This window comes from Neoarius graeffei, chromosome 14 (assembly GCF_027579695.1).
Source record: "Neoarius graeffei isolate fNeoGra1 chromosome 14, fNeoGra1.pri, whole genome shotgun sequence".
Lineage (NCBI taxonomy): Eukaryota > Metazoa > Chordata > Actinopteri > Siluriformes > Ariidae > Neoarius > Neoarius graeffei.
In genome coordinates, this window is record NC_083582.1 from 29,701,434 (window position 1) to 29,713,864 (window position 12,431).

Consider the following 12,431-nt stretch of genomic DNA (forward strand, 5'->3'; position numbering starts at 1 on the left):
CATCCATCTGTTCTTTCTGTGTGTCACTTTATTGAGGCATTCATCAAATGACATTACATACAGTAGCCCTGTGTTTTTCTTACATTTTTGACCAGTTGCTCTTTGAAATATGGACACAAGCCAAAACACATAAGGTAAGCCAATTTTGTTGCACCACATGAAAACCATTTGGCAATTTCACTGTCGGGGAACATATGACCAAAAATGGCCAACATATCACAGCTGGAGTTGAATGAGTAAGGTGACATGACCAACTTGATTACCCAGTGAATCTCTGCTTCAAGCATGGGCTGACTTGGGAAAAAAAAAATCCTAAACTGCCTTGTGCGCCTCCTGAGCCATTTCCCTGTTCACTTGTACAGGCTGTTTGTGGCTCTTGGTTTGGTGAAGAGCTGCTGCCCTCTCCTGTGTCTTCTGAAGGTGTCATACTCATGAAATGTGTTACTCTACAGTCATTTTTTAATTGTGAAGCAACTTTTACATGGCTTTGTCCTTGTGCATGACTTTTGAGTGCTGAGAGACCCACATTTCCAACGTCAAAAGTCTTACAAAATTTGCAATAAGCCCTCTTCACATTTCCTGATGCTTCCCCTAGCTAATCCCTGAACTGGGGGGGGGTCTTCCTTCCAGTCATCCTTAAAGCATATACGCACAGCCATGGCCTCACTTTAGTTTATAAATACCTTGAGACCTCAAGAATGGTATAGGAATAGTTTTAAGCATTAACAATAAATCTAAAATAATAATTTTTATGATTAAAGTGATTCATATAGGTAGCGGTCTGAGTGAATGACCTTGGCGTCCGTAACGTCACAGCAGGAAGGCTATCAGGCCCACTTTACACGGGGACGGTCTGAAACAAAAACGCAAAAGTCCGTTTTCGTTCTCACTTTTTTCCGTGTCTACACGACAGTTTTCAAGGAGGAAATCTGCGTCTATACGGTGACGCATAAATGTGTGGAATTCAATTGGATGTGCATGCCAGGCGGCTAGGTGGTGCTGTGAAAGACCTCCGCTATGTCTGCACGCATGCACAACGTCTTCCGTCTTGTCTGATCTGCACATCTGCGCCGCGAAAACTTTGACTACTCTGGCTATGGTAAGTAAGAAAGTAAGTAAAAAAGTAAGAGCATGCTATACCCGCCTCTGTTCATTAACGGTATATGTGCAGATTCGGTATAGATGTTCGAAGGACTCCTGGACTTTTATTAAAGCTGCCAGAGCAGCTTGAAGGTCCGTTGGATCGATGTAATCAGACATGCTCTTACTTTTTTACTTACTTTCTTACTTCCCGGGCTGGCATGTACAGTATATGACATATGTATGACGTAAACGCGTACCCGACGTGAGCAGATCCGAGCAGAGTTTCGCGTATTGGGTAGTTTAGACGAATATGCAATGGGGGCTGTTTTTAACTCTGGAAGGCGTTTTCAATTTTTTCCGTTTTTCAGCCTCGGAAACGCCGTCCCCGTGTAGACGAAAGGCACTTCCGATAAAATATTTAGTCGTTTTTACCCGACAGCGTCCTCGTGTAAACGGGCCCTCAGTCTCATTGCCATTTCTGCTATACTAAAACACATAGCTGACTGTAACTCCGATCCTCCATTTTGAGCTAATTTATCACCATACCATGTAGATGTGTTGCTGGCGGGTGCAGCGACATGACAGAAGATGGATTTATGTTGCATTCATGGCCCAAGAATGTTCAAACTGCAAAGATTTGGATGCGTTTTGCGAGAAGTTCACAGGCACATTGGGTGCCTATGAAGTGGTCTCTCCTCTGCACATTTTACTGAAGACTCGTACAAAACCTCTGATCTATTGAGGAGTGTTGGCTATAAGCCCGTATTGATAGAGGGTGCAGTACCAACAATTAAAGAAAAAGAAAACAAGTATTTATTTATTTATTTTTTAAAGTGCGTTCAGTTGCACCAGTCAGGGATGTGATTTGGGGCTGGTGAAATTATCTGAAAATTTTAGTCGGGGGTCTGGGGGCCGCAGGCCCCCAGCTGGTCCATGGCAGTGCCCTGGTGGGGGGACAAGGGAGGGCGAAGCCCCCCGAAGCTCCTGGGTTCTGGGGTTTTCTGACTTAAATTGTACTAAAATGGCAAGCAAACACACAAGAAAAAACTTGTCATGATTAACAAATTCAAGCCAATTTAATGGTCAACATGCAACTCTGAGCCCCTACAGTAAATTCAATGATTCTTAACTGACAAAAAGCCAAAACATGAAACCTAAAAATGTCATTCTAAATTAAATCATCTGCATTAGAATAAATAGAAAATTGTATAAGGAAAAACAAAATTTATACTTTCAATTACCGTAGAAGTTGAACATACCTAAATGTGCCTTTTCAAACAAACATGATGCAACATAAGAATTCATCCACCATTATTTATTAAACTCTATTGCTCCTGGTAGTCTCCCGGTTTGCTTCTTATGTATGGCAACTTCTAATATTTGATTAAGTTACTGCACACCCCGTTTAGACAGGGTAACAGGATTGACACAAAAAAAATTAGTCATGCATAGACTACTTACCAAAACTGAAATTTTTAAGTAAATATTCTCAGATTCAGTTCATTCTGCCATCCATATAAAAGGTGAGAATATGTAGATCCTTGGAAACAAATAATTTCAATAATAGCTTTTGGGAGCATTTATTTTTGCTATGTGATTAATCACGGTAACAGAACTGACACAAACCTCTGGGACAGGTACAAAAATTAACAAAAAATCAAAAAATATCTTTTCTTAATGGCATTTTCAATTTGTGACATCATATGTCCATTGTGGTTTCCACAGTCTTGTCGTTGAACATGAAAACATTTCAATTCCACCTTTGTCTAACATTAAGAATCATGTCTGGAAAAAAAAGTCTCTTTTCAGTGGAACAGCCATTTTTGCTCATTTTCGACCCTAAAATTTGCTACAAAATGCACATTTATGAACCAAAGTAGTCAAATTTTGAAATGCAAGGTAGAACTGATAATGTTTTATCATATGAGACCATAAAAAGGTTTTAGAAATCTCAAAATGTAAACAAAACACGTCCGGACAAAAAAAATACGTTTTCTGTGAAACTGACTCATATACAGAACTGTACAGTGTTCACTCACTTGAGGATTTTCATATGCAAGAATAAAAATCACTTTTTCACTAAACAACATTCACAAAAAATGTGTTTGCAATTAATTGGGATCCACTATTTTTATCATTTCAACCGCGCATCAGACCCTCGGCCAATTGAAAATGTCTTTCATGCACTTTCTCCCTCATGAGAATTTTGAAAAGTTGGCAAGTATGTATTATTTGCACTAACATTTTAATATTGAATAAACAAATCAAAATTGTGTATAATTACCTTACATCCACGCTGTGGGAAAAGTTTTGAGCGAAAATTAAAACTAACTTGGAGTGTAAAAGGTGAAATAATCTGTGATGAAGCTGGCAGAGACTCTGAGGTAAAGTGAGAGGAGGCGGGAGGGGTTAAGCATCACTGCCGCCTCACAGACTCACTTTCCCGGGTTAAACTCCCACCACTCCCCCTCTCTCTAGCTTCTGTTTTGTTTTCACTGAGTAACCATTTTGATTTGTAAACTAGAGCCGTGATTTAAACTGCTGTTTCTTCGGATGTAACTAAAACAAACTGAAATAAAAACCGCCCCTTTTCTCCTCAGAAGGTTTAGCCTCCGATGCTAACCTTTTCGCCACAGCTTTCATAGCGTGCGCATGCGCATCCAGGAAGCAACAGATGGCGCGAGGCCCCGTTGCCACGGCAACCTTCGTCACTCCGTCGCACGTGCAGTGACACCATCACCACTCACAGGCTTATTATGGGGAAAGAAATGAGCTGGGTTGTTTTTTCTTCTCCCCCATGTTTATTTACTTTAAAAAAACACACACACACACCAAACTGATGATCAGGTGCATCTTTACGCTCGATCACGGAGGCTGCCATCTTTCAACTCTTTGTTTGAAGCGAGCTTACGTACAGCTATCTAACAAGCGCGTTCATTGGTTGTTACAGAGCGATGGGCCAATCACGTACCTCGTTTCATCTCAATGACGGAATTACTGAAAGTCAGAACGAATAGGATATGAATGCGGATTTTTGAGCGAAAAATCGGAATTTTTTTTTTTTTTTTTAATTTTGAGGTGAAAAAAGCGGAATTCCGCGAATTCGTGGAAAAATCACATCCCTGACCAGTTCTCCCAGAGCGTGAGCCGAGGGTTGTTGGTAAAACCCGGGACGGAAAACCGGTGACATCCCGTTCTGTCCCGGGTTTTAGCAATTTCCTGAGCTGAGCAGTAATGGCGGAATTCATTCAGTATGAAGAAAACAGAATGAGTGGACCAGCCGTCTTATTTCTAAACTGGATATTGCTGCCATCTCGCACTTGCGTGGAAGAAGCGAATGAACGGAGAATTGAACGAACAACTGAAAGTCAGATTGTTTCAAAACAATTGGCCACAAGATCGGCCTTCAAGAAGCGAGTGTTAGGACTAGGACTGTTTTGGCCTCTAGAGGCCGCTGTTATTTCCTTTTCATGTCGTGTTTATTTTGGCCTCTAGAGGCCGCCACTGTTCCTGTGTCTTGTGTTTGTGTTAATTGCCTAATTATCTTCACCTGTGTCCTTAATTAGTTTGTCTATTTATACCCCTGAGTTCAGTCCTCTTGTCACGGAGTCTTTGTGCTGTTATGTTTATCTCCAGTTTCCTTTGTACTGTGTTTTTTGATCTTCTTAGCTTTTGAATTTTTGCACTTTGCTTTTCTTTTGGATTATACTCTTTGGTTTTTTTTTTGTCTTTTGTTTTGCCCTGTATATAGTGTATATAGTTTAAATAAACCTTTTGATTCTTTTTCTACTTCCGCCTCACGCCTCTGCATTTGAGTCATCCCCCTGGTGGCCTAGTGGGGGTTTGCTGGATTATCACACCAACGAACCAGGTTCGAATCCCAGCAAAACCCTAACAGAAAGACTCCGTCATGACCGACTCAGCAGAGGCTGCTTCAACTGTCTACCCGGCCAACCTTCAGGGAATTATGGCAGCTTTGACACGCTTTGGAGCGACCATGGACGCTCATGGACGTACGCTCACCAGCCAACGTGAGGCCCTCGCTCGCCACGAGGAACTGCTTCAGCAAATTGGGAAAACCCTGGCACAGCTGACATCTCTGCCTGCATCTCCTGCTCCTGATCCAGTTCCTGCTCCTGATCCAGCTCCCACTCCTGCTCCAGTGCCTCCTGCAATGCTGCCTTCTTCACCTCGCGAACCCAGCCTTCCTGCACCACAGAGGTATGACGGCAAGCACAGTGAGTGTCGAGAGTTCCTTACCCAGTGTCAACTCACCTTTGAGCTTCAGCCTACCACCTACACTACGGATCGCCGCAAGATTGCCTTTGTGATCACCTTATTAGCTGGTAAGGCGCGAGCCTGGGCTACTGCTATCTGGCAAAGACAGGGACCTGAGTGCTTTGATTTCCAGCTGTTTTCTGAAGAGATGCTTCGGGTCTTCGATCAGGCAGACATCAGTACCGATGCAGCCCGAAAGCTCATGTCCATCCGGCAAGGAGGAAGCGTCGCAGATTACGCCATCTCGTTCCGAACACTCGCAGCAGTAAGTGGATGGAACGAGACTGCCCTGGTGTCAGCCTTCCACCATGGTCTGTCTGACCCCATCAAGGACGGTCTGGCCTCTATTGGATGCCCAAGTGACCTCGAAACCCTCATCTCACATGCTATTCGTCTGGACAACAGGATGAGAGAACGCCACCAAGCCTTGAGCCCCCCCAGCCTCCCTACCTCTACCTGGAGACCGTCTACCTCCTTCAGTGACTGTCCAGAACCCATGCAAGTGGGTCGTACTCGCCTCTCCGCATCTGAGAGGGAGCGCAGAAGGAGGGACAAGTGCTGCATCTACTGTGGCAAGCCTGGTCACTTCCGAGCATCATGTCCCGAACTCTTGGGAAAAGGACCGCCCCGTCCAGCCGAGGGAGGGTTGTGACGGGGCCTACCCTCTCTCCCGGACTCCCTGGCCAAGGAATCTACATCCCGGTCTCCATCTCCTGGGGTGAGTCTGTCCACTCTTGTCAAGCTTTGATAGACTCAGGGGCGGCTGGGAACTTTATGGATATTCACTTCGCCCAAAGCATCAATATTCCGACTGCACCTCTTGAAGTCCCACTGTCTGTGTCTGCCCTCGATGGCCAAGCGTTAGGTGATGGAAGAGTCACCCAAGTTACTTCTCCAGTCTTCCTCCAGTCTCAAGGTCACAAGGAAGAAATATCCCTGCACCTGATTCCTTCACCTGAGTTCCCAGTTATTCTAGGCCTTCCTTGGCTTACTCGCCACAACCCTCGCATAGACTGGGTAACAAGCCAGGTTGTGGAATGGGGCCCTGCATGCCATGCCTCTTGTCTGCTCTCTAGCTCTCCTGTGTCTCCTGCCGAGCCCCCTGATCTCACCGAGTTATCTCAAGTTCCCACAGAGTACTGGGATCTCAAGGAGGTATTCAGCAAGAGCAGGGCCGCCGTTCTTCCTCCGCACCGGGCCTACGACTGTGCCATCGACTTGCTCCCTGGGACTACCCCTCCTCGTGGCAGACTGTTTTCACTCTCTCAGCCAGAACGCAAGGCCATGGAGGAATACCTCAAAGATGCCCTGGTCTCTGGGTTTATTCGACCCTCCACTTCACCTGCTGGAGCCGGCTTCTTCTTTGTCGGCAAGAAGGATGGGGGGCTCCGACCATGTATTGATTACAGGGGCCTGAATAAGATCACTGTGCGCAACCGATATCCCCTTCCGCTGATGTCCACAGCTTTCGACCTGCTCCAAGGCGCCACCGTCTTCACCAAGTTGGACCTACGGAACGCATACCACCTCATCCGTATCCGACAGGGAGACGAGTGGAAGACTGCCTTTAACACCCCGTCTGGGCACTACGAATACCAGGTGATGCCCTTCGGACTCACCAACGCACCAGCTGTTTTTCAGGCCCTAATCAACGACGTCTTAAGGGACATGATTAACCTATACGTTTTTGTCTACCTCGACGACATCCTTATCTTTTCCAAGACCGTGCAGGAGCACCGCCACCATGTCCGCCAGGTTCTCCAGAGGCTGCTACAGAACAATCTGTTTGCCAAGGCCCAGAAATGCGAATTTCATGTTCCCGAGGTCTCCTTTCTGGGATTTATTGTACGGACAGGCCAACTCCAAATGGACCCTGCCAAGACCCTGGCCGTCCGGGATTGGCCTACTCCCAAGTCCGTTAAGGAGGTTCAGCGGTTCTTAGGATTCGCTAACTTCTACCGCAAGTTCATCAGGAACTTCAGTTCTGTGGCAGCACCCATGTCAGACCTCACCAAAGGGACAGGTGGATCTTATGGCTGGTCTCCTCAGGCAGAAAAGGCGTTCAAAGACCTCAAGGACCGCTTCTGCACGGCACCCATTCTGGTTCTCCCGGACACCTCCCAACCATTCATCGTGGAGGTGGACGCCTCGGACAGTGGTGTCGGCGCGGTGCTCTCTCAACGTTCGGAAGGAAAGCTGCACCCCTGCGCTTACTTCTCCCACCGCCTGAGTCCTGCTGAGTCCCGGTACGATGTGGGGGATCGAGAACTGCTAGCGGTCAAACTGGCCCTTGAGGAGTGGAGGCACTGGCTGGAGGGAGCACAACATCCATTCCTGGTTTGGACTGACCACAAGAACCTGGAGTACCTCCAGCAAGCCAAGAGACTGAACCCTCGACAGGCTAGGTGGGCCCTGTTTTTCAGTCGGTTTGACTTCACCCTCTCGTACCGCCCCGGCTCCAAGAACACCAAACCTGACGCACTGTCCAGACTGTTCTCTGCCACTAACAGGGAGAATGAAGTCGGGCCTATTATCCCTGTGTCCCGGATTGTGGCCCCTGTCCGCTGGGGTATTGAGGAGGCTGTCCGACGAGCCCAACGCCAGGACCCCGGTCCTGGGACGGGGCCACCAGGCCTCTTGTACGTCCCACATCAAGCCCGGGCCAAGGTTCTCCAGTGGGGTCACTCTTCCCCTCTCACCGCCCACCCGGGAGCTCGGAGGACCCTGGACTTCCTGAAAAGACGCTTCTGGTGGCCTAACATGGAGAAGGAAGTAAGGTCATTTGTCCTGTCCTGTGAGGTTTGCACCAGAACCAAGAACCCACGACAGCGTCCCCAGGGTCTCCTGCATCCTCTGACCATTCCCCGGCGTCCCTGGTCCCACGTGGCAGTCGACTTTATCACGGGTCTCCCTGAGTCACAAGGTAACACGGTCATTTTGGTCTTAGTTGACAGATTCTCCAAGGCCTGCCGCTTCATACCACTGTGCAAACTCCCCTCTGCTCTTGAAACTGCGAAACTTTTGTTTAATCATGTCTTCCGAGTCTTTGGTCTTCCACAGGACATCGTCTCAGACCGAGGGCCCCAGTTCTCCTCCCGAGTGTGGCACGGGTTCTGCAAGGTCATCGGAGCCACTGCCAGCCTCTCCTCTGGGTTTCACCCACAGTCCAATGGTCAGACGGAGAGGCTCAACCAGGACCTGGAAACCACCCTGCGAGGCCTGGCTATGGATAACCCGACATCGTGGAGCACCTGGCTGCCATGGGCGGAGTACGCCCACAACACCCTGCAGTCATCGGCCACTAAGCTGTCGCCATTCCAGTGCCAATTCGGGTTCCAGCCACCTCTGTTCCCGGACCAGGAGGGGGACGCGGGGGTGCCCTCGGTCAACCAATATGTGAGACGGTGTCGCAAGACCTGGAGCAAGGTCAGGAAGACCCTCATACAGACCTCCAGAACCAACCAGACTCAGGCCAACCGCCATAGAAGACCTGCACACGCTTTCCGCCCTGGGCAGCGTGTTTGGCTGTCCACTAAGGACCTTCCACTGCGGGTGGAGAACCGCAAGCTTGCTCCTCGCTACATTGGCCCCTTCAAGGTGGTGCGCAGGGTGAACCCTGTCTCCTACCGGCTCCAGTTGCCCCGGACTCTGAGGATCAACCCCACTTTCCATGTTTCCCTGTTACGGCCCGTACTGACGTCTACGTATGCCCCTGCCCCTAGGAACCCCCCACCCCCCCGCATCTTCCAGGGGCAGACTGTGTTCACTGTGAATCGCCTGCTTGACTCCCGCCGGGTCCGCGGCGGGTTGCAATATCTGGTGGACTGGGAGGGCTATGGTCCTGAGGAGCGCTGCTGGGTTCCTGCTCGGGATGTCCTTGATAAAGAACTATGTCGGGACTTCCATTCGGCCCATCCGGATCGCCCTGGGAACGTCAGGAGACGCTCCTAGAGGGGGGGGTCCTGTTAGGACTAGGACTGTTTTGGCCTCTAGAGGCCGCTGTTATTTCCTTTTCATGTCGTGTTTATTTTGGCCTCTAGAGGCCGCCACTGTTCCTGTGTCTTGTGTTTGTGTTAATTGCCTAATTATCTTCACCTGTGTCCTTAATTAGTTTGTCTATTTATACCCCTGAGTTCAGTCCTCTTGTCACGGAGTCTTTGTGCTGTTATGTTTATCTCCAGTTTCCTTTGTACTGTGTTTTTTGATCTTCTTAGCTTTTGAATTTTTGCACTTTGCTTTTCTTTTGGATTATACTCTTTGGTTTTTTTTTTGTCTTTTGTTTTGCCCTGTATATAGTGTATATAGTTTAAATAAACCTTTTGATTCTTTTTCTACTTCCGCCTCACGCCTCTGCATTTGAGTCATCCCCCTGGTGGCCTAGTGGGGGTTTGCTGGATTATCACACCAACGAACCAGGTTCGAATCCCAGCAAAACCCTAACAGCGAGAACACAGACGGGTAAACTCAGACTCATTTGGATAAAAACAACAACACGTTGTTTACCTGCATTTAGATTAATATGTGTAACTTGTATTGTGTGTTTAAGTTACCGGTATAAGATTATTTAATTTGCTTCAGAATGTGATTGCCTCAGTTCATCTGATTATTTAATTAGCCTTTTACTTTTTATCAGTGAAAATGCATGCATGTACATGTATGTTGCATAAGTTATAACACGTATCCTGTTTTAATGAGAGTCAACCCACAATCAGTGAAGTCAAATCAGTCTTAGTTGAGCAAGTCAGTAATGGTATTTCTTACCTTCACCATAAATTTTTATTTATAGGACTTTGGTCTATAGCTGTAAAAGGCCTCGGCCTTAAAACCGGTTACTGCTGTGACGTCATGCAGTCAGGCATGCTAGCTCAGCAGGGCAGCTCGAATGCCAACTTTGCGGTTGATTTTAACTCTCAAAAATATATATTTTTAAATTCCCATTTATGCAGCATACAAGAGTCAATGGTGGAGATACTATCCACTCAGAAATTTATTTAAAAGTAAAGGTTCTGCATATCTCCTTTAAATTTGCACTGACTTGACATTCTCACTTCTGTAATTACAGGGCAAGTGTAATAGAAACACTTCAGTAGATACAGGCATGATTTACAACTCTCCTCTTACTGAGATTCTTTATTTTTACTGTTCATTTCTTACCTTGTTTTAATAGTTATTGTATTTTCATTTCTATAGTAATTATATTAACCACTGCTGCCTGAACACCAATAAATGAAAATGAATGGTGGTGAAAAACACCACCACAAATTGGCTAGTCTACATTTTTCCTACTGACAAATCATAAACTTGACCTAACTAAATGCATGTTGATTCAAAGTTAGAGTTGGGTTTACCAGGATTATTATAAACCTAGGCTACTTTAAAATGAGTTACATGATAGGCTACTTCGTAAAATTAAGTGTTTAACAATGCTATAATCACACCTGGTATGAGCTACCACTACAAAGTTAAACATTTCATGTCATGTAACCTAGGTTATGGTTCCTATTTTCTCGTTTTACATTAACAGTGCAGCATTGCAATTGAAGAGACAGTGCTAGAAAAGTTAAAGGAAAAGCAGATGGCCAGTATTTAGTCCGTGTTTGACTCACATGGGCTCCCATTCACTGTTTTAACCCTGGCTTCCTCTAATTATCGAACTCTGTCAGCAACACCTAACACATATTTGACACCATTGCTCTTCGACCTGAATCACAAACCTTTGCCGGCAAAACAAGCTAGCAAGCACGTCAACTTCACCAAACATGCTAACCAATTTAACTTGATTCGACTGTTTGAAACAAGTCAGAAAGAAACGTCAATCTATGCACTTTATAAGAATTACCACAGTAACCAGCCAGCAATGATTAATATTTGAAATATAATGTAACTTACAATCATCAGAGTTTTGGCCACTTAATGTATTTAATGCATCCAGCCGATATGCGCTGATGAACTGCTTTGGTGTTGTGTTCATGCATGTTGCCGCAACATGACCGAGCACAGCCTATCAAAATGCTCTCGTTCATAAACTACCATTCGACCATTAATATCATGAACATAACTCAGCCTTTTCAAATGGCAATGCTATCAGTAATAATTTTCTAGGATAACAAAACTTTCCAGGACATTTTACTTTTTCTCTCATTTTTCATGTGTTTTCCATGACTGGAAAACTGCTCAACTGTTTTCCTGGTTTTCCAGGATGCGTGGGAACCCTGTAATTCTTTAAAAGGTTCCATAAGTTTACAGTGGGAAATCAGTTCTCACTGTGAATATCTGCATCATCCGCATCGGTCTCCATCTCTACACCTAATATTTAAACACAAGCCTCATTGTTGTCTTTTCACTCCACTGATCTCTGATGATATCAGTAGAGAAATACTCACGGATTCATCAAGTCGGTTCTGTTGGCATCATTATTACATTACAGGCAATTAACAGACGCTCTTATCCAGAGCAACGTACAACAGGACCCTTACACATCCCACCTGGGAAGCAGTTCAGGGCTAGGGCTCTTGCTCAAAGTCACTTTATCCATTCCTCCTGGTCTAGATTCAGGAATTGAACCAGCGACGTTTTGGTCCCAAAGCTGCTTCTATAACCTCTAGGCCAGGGCTTCACCCATTATTATTATTATAGACATTATAAGAAAAACTTTATCACACGTACACCTAAGCACAGTGAAATTCCTCTCTGCACTTAACCCATCTGAAGCAATGAACACACACACACACACACACACACACACACACACACACACACACACAGAAAAGCTCAAACCCAGAACCTTCTTGCTGTGAGGCGACAGTGCTAACCACTACACCACCGTGCCGCCCACATTATTATTGTCTTTTTATTAAGCTGTTTAAAACATCATACAGTGGTGGTCGAAAGTTTGAACCCTTTTGAATTTTCTATATTTCTGCATAAATATGATCCAAAACAATCAGAATAGAACCCAATTAAACAAATGAGACAAAAATCATCATTCTCGTTATATAGTGATTTTTTTAAAGCTGCAGTGTAATCAGTTCATAGTCAGTAACTCATACTTTTGAATTCCTACTGAAGGT

At 45.7% G+C, this 12,431-nt stretch overlaps 1 protein-coding gene across 3 annotated transcripts in view; it reads right to left on the bottom strand.

Moving 5' to 3' along the window:
• The window catches only part of mapk8b (mitogen-activated protein kinase 8b), a 57,976-nt gene that overhangs the window by 21,581 nt on the left and 23,964 nt on the right, over positions 1-12,431 (bottom strand). The gene's annotated exons all lie outside the window — the stretch shown is intronic.